This window comes from Cupressus sempervirens, chromosome 3 (assembly GCF_028749045.1).
Source record: "Cupressus sempervirens isolate cs-2001-9-10 chromosome 3, ASM2874904v1, whole genome shotgun sequence".
Classification (NCBI taxonomy): Eukaryota; Viridiplantae; Streptophyta; class Pinopsida; order Cupressales; family Cupressaceae; genus Cupressus; species Cupressus sempervirens.
In genome coordinates this window covers 803,553,922-803,559,103 of record NC_143120.1, presented here as the reverse complement: position 1 = coordinate 803,559,103, position 5,182 = coordinate 803,553,922, and positions in this window count along the sequence as shown.

Genomic DNA, 5,182 nt, shown 5'->3' with positions numbered 1-5,182 from the left:
AATTAGTGTCAAAAATATAATGAAGATGAGAATATGTTAGTTGGTGAACCTTGTCACTGAGTCACAATATTGCCCACGCAATGAAGAAGGAGATGTATGAGCTTACAGTTATATCCAATATTAGTAGTTATCAAGTAATTCTATATTCATCAAGCAGAGACCTCACTAAGCAAGACATAACAGAGTAGAGACACCACCAAGTGACAACATTTCTACTAAGCAAGAACAATACATTTACCAAGTGAAATAGAGGTTACTTAAATGTTTGAACTGGCACAAAATACTATGTGTAGCAATCTTATCGAATATGAAACAAGATTCCCACAGATCAAGGAAAAGTTTTAAAAAGATTTGTTAGTAAGAGTCTACTAATTCTTGTATGATTTCAAGGTAGAGAAGACCAATAAAAATGTAGAAAGGAAAAGTATAGAATGAGGACTATTAAAGATAATTGATTTCAATCAGTGATACATTCTAGAGAGTTCATAAACCCTAATTAGGTCAGAGATCAAAGAGGCAAAAGAAAACTATAAAAGGACCTATAAGGAAATATTTGAAGTTGTTTTTGAAGTGAGTAAGAAGGGTAATGTTGTCGTTGAATTTTTTGAATAGAAAATGAGTAAAGTGTCAAGTATATCAGAGATTAGAGATTCAAGTAGTGTTGAGAGGAATTGAACAATCAGTCATAGAAGGTAATAAAAAGTTGTGTTGAAGAGAGATTCGATTGGAAAAGTAAGTTGCATTGTATAGATCTGTTTACTACTATTTTCTAATCATTGTAGTAGATTAAATCCTTTCACAAGGTAGACCTAATAGTCTTTATGTAAACCTCTTAACTGAGTAAACACATAGCATAGTACTATAAAATTCCTTAAGAAGGTAGATCCTAGTAGATATGATTGTATGCTCCTAACTGAGTAAGTCACCAATAGTGACAAAAACATTGTAGTTCTAACAAGGCACCCTCTTACTACAGTAGTGATGGATTTGTGGGTACCATCACCACCGCAATTTTCCCTCTAACCAATGGTTTTTGTGAGACCAAATACTTGTGTTATGTGTGATAATATAATGCTTTTACATTTATGGTTTAATTGCTGATACAAGTTAGATTAGACAAAGTTATTTTCATTTTCAAACATTGTGGTTAGTGTTATATGTGGTTACCGAGTTGTGAAAAGGATAAGGACATCACTATATTTTCTTAAGGTCAAAAATTTTAGAGGATAGTGATTCAAGCCTCCCCCCTCTCAGCATCCTACTTTTCCTTAATAACTCAACAGTAGATGAGAGATAAGCAAGAACATAACACTGTGATGATTGAGATAGCTTTTTCTCTTACCAATGTTGAATTTGATGACATTAAGAACTACACTACAACAAGACAAATGTGGGATAGGTTTGCACTTGTTTATGGAGATGATCATCATGTACAAAAGACAATGGTTGACAATCTTAGAAGAAAATATGTTGAAATTAGGATGCAAGAAGGTGAAAATTTTCACAATACAATTCCAAAATCAAGGAGGTGGTAAGTGTTATAAAAGGTGGTGGTGAATCTCAGAGAAAAATCCTCAAAAATCTCTCAACTCAATATGTTATTCAAGTCTTTGAATTTAAAGAATTGATATCCATAGCAAGTAATGTTTTTACCTTGATGATTTGATTGGTAACAAGAATGCATTTAAGCTTAGCAACTATGATAATAGTTTACCAAAGATAGAAACTGCTTTCAAAATATCTCTGAACATCTGTGGTTCAAGAAGAGAGATTGACTATAGTTCAGGTGTAAGTGACTATAACAACATACTGTCCAAAGAGAGAGAACAAGAACTAGAAGCATTGTTGAGAAAGAGGTTACTGAGGGGAAAAGGAAAGTACACAAGTAAATTTCCTCTAAAATCTTTCAAATGCAACAAGATTGGCTACGTTCCATCTAGGTGTCCTTAAAATGATAAGAGTGATAAGAAGGATAAGAAGGAGTACATATATCAAAAGTTTAGAGACAACAAGGATGAGGAAAGAAATCATACTACCTAGCTAGGAAAGGCCAAACCAACAATGAATTTGATGTCTTCGAAGAAGGTGAGGAAGCAGTTTATGTTGCTAGAAAAGATGATTTAGAAGATGAAAGGTATTAAGATTAAAAAATCACTTATCTCTCAAGTTAGTAAATTAAAAAAATTGATTATTGACAGTGGTTGTTGACATCATATGAGTAGTGATGTTGAAAAGTTTGAGCACGTAGAAGAATATGATGGAGGTTTTATTAGACTCGACAAAGATTCATGCATGTTGTGTAAAAGGAAAAGGACCTATTGTATTGATTGAAAAGTTTAATTTTGATAATGCTTATTTGGTTCAAGGACTAAAATAAAATTTGTTGAGTGTGGCATAGTTGAATAACATAGGTTACTGACTAGAATTTTACAAGTGGAAGGTGAAGATCTATAATATTGTTGGAGATTTGATTGCTACTAGTGATCAATGTGAAGGCAACTTATTTTTTTTGAATTATGTTGCAAACACATGTCTTATTTCAAGAAGTGAAGATACTTGGCTATGGGATAAAAATTGATGTCATTTAAATTTTGATAACTTGATCAATGTTATTAAAAGGAAAAGAGTAAGAGGTTTACCAAGATTAAGCAAGCTTGATAAAGTTATGTGTATGGAATGTTAGATCAATAAGATGACAAAATCAAAATTTTCAAGAAAATCCTAGTCATAAAATGGTATGTTAGAGTTATTTCATCCTAATATTTGTGGTCCTATGAGAGTACAAAGTGATTATGAGGATCAATATTTCATTTTGTTTATTGATGACTACTCAAGGATGATGCTAGTAATGTTTCTAAGAGAAAAGTTTGATGAATTTTGAATGTTTAAATGATACAAGGAAAGAGTTGAGAAGGAAAAATATAAGCAACTAAAGTGTTTAAGATCCAATAGAGGAGGTGAATTCATTTCTGATAGATTTGTTGCCTTCTATAATGAAAATGGAATCAAAAGACAAATCTTTGCATTGAGAATTCCCAACAGAATGGCATAGTTGAAAGGAGGAACATATCAATAGTTGATTGTGCTAGAAATTTGTTAATTGAGAAGGAGGTTGGAAAACCATTCTGGAGAGAAGCCATTTGTACTTCTATTTACACCCTCAATTAAGTAAAACTGAAGAAAGGTACAAATAAAACTCCCTATGAATGTTGGTATGAGCATACACCTAACGTTAGCTACTTTAAAATCATTGGAAGTAGGTGTTACATTATGAAAGATGATATGTGTTACCTAGGGTTTTGGAACCCTAAATATTTCCCCTCTTAACTACAACGTGAGAGATTAAAAACCTTTAAAACTTACAAATTATTTTTCATTTATATTATTTAGTTCTTTAATGATTAAATATTTTAAATGCAAAGTCATTAAATTTTAAACCATTACTCTAACTTCTCATATGATTAATTCTATAATGAATTAATTATTATTGTAATATGAGGGTGAAAGTAAAAGAGTTAATTGGGTAAGTTGATGGAGCAGATTATATTTGGAAAAGAATGTTAAAATAATTAATTATTTTTAAAGAATTAATTATTATTATTGTAATTTGCATTAGTTAGGGTAGATTGGAAAGAAAATTTAAAATGATTAATTCTTTAAAGAATTAATTATTATTGTAATAGGAGATATTTGTGAAAAAGTTGTACAGGATTGGAAAAGGGATTTTAAGGAAAGGGAGTTAAGGTAGTTGAAAAATGACTCGGGGAGGATTTCTTTAAAAATCAAGAATTCTTTTTGTAAAAGGGTCTGCTCTTGGTGGGTACAAAACTAGAAATACTTTTCGGTTTGATATCTACATTTTGAAAAGGAAAACTTGGATGCAAAATTTTGATTGTGATAAGGAAATATAAGATTCTAAAATTTTATGTTTTAAATCTTTTCTGGAATAGATAATATTGTTTTTTCTATAAATGATTTCTATCCTTGAGGAGATTGATCATTTGTGAAAAGATTTACAGTCTTATTGCAATTTGAAGGCTTGCTATTGAAGTTGAGAGAATTTGAATTGATAAGTGATAGAAGTGGATTTTAAATCATTTTCATCTATAGGGATTAATCATGTGGATGATCTTGGTTATAAAATTTAAGTGGTTTTTCAATCTGCACATTCAATTCATTTCTATGAATTGATTGTTTATATTTTTTTAGTATTTTTTTTAAATACTTGTTGGGAAGATATTCCCTCAGAGGAGGAATTAATGAACATCTTTTCAAACTGGTTGTTGCACCTTATAGTATTGTGAAATAATACTAAGAAGAGAAAATCCTTATGCATTCAGGGAATTTCAATCTGTTAGTTTATCAAGGGTTTTTCTCCAAGCTTTAAATCTAAAAGGGAAAAATTGTTTACTAACAATATGAATGGAAAGTTTGATTATAAAGTTGATGAATGAATCTTTTTAGGATACTCCACAAAGAGAAAAGCTTATAAATATCTAAATAAGGCTACTAACAAGATTGTGGAGGGTGAAAATGTAAGGATTGATGAGTTTACATATAAGAATGCAGAAGATAGAAAACAAGAACCAAAAGATTACCAATGATTTGTGCATGCACAAGAATGACTTTTTGGTACTTCACCCAAACAAAAAGAGGTAATCAAGGAACCTATTGAACCCCAACCAAGAGAAGAAAAATATGAAGAACAAAGGACTAAGCTAGTACTAGCAAAGTATATCAGAGGGAACCACTCAACAACTTAGATAACTAGAGATACGAATGCAAGAGCCCTAACAAGAAGTAAGTTGAGAGAATTATGCATGCTTGACTTTTTAATTTGATCCTAGATTGGTCAAGGAAGCACTTGAAAATGAAGATTGTGTTAATGCAATGAAAGATGAGATTGATCAAATTGAAAAGAACAACATTGTCACTGGTGTCGAGACCCAAGGATAAAAATGTTATTGGTACAAAGTGGATTTTTAGGAAGAAGTTGAATGAGAATGGAGATGTAATAGGAATAAATAAGGACTAGTGTCCAAAGAATATGCTCAAGAGGAATATATTAACTATGGAGATACATTTTCTCCTATTGCTAGATTAGAAGGTGTGACACTTCTACTTGCATATGTTGCTTATAATTTTTTCAAAGTGTATCAAATGGATGTAAATTCTGGATTTA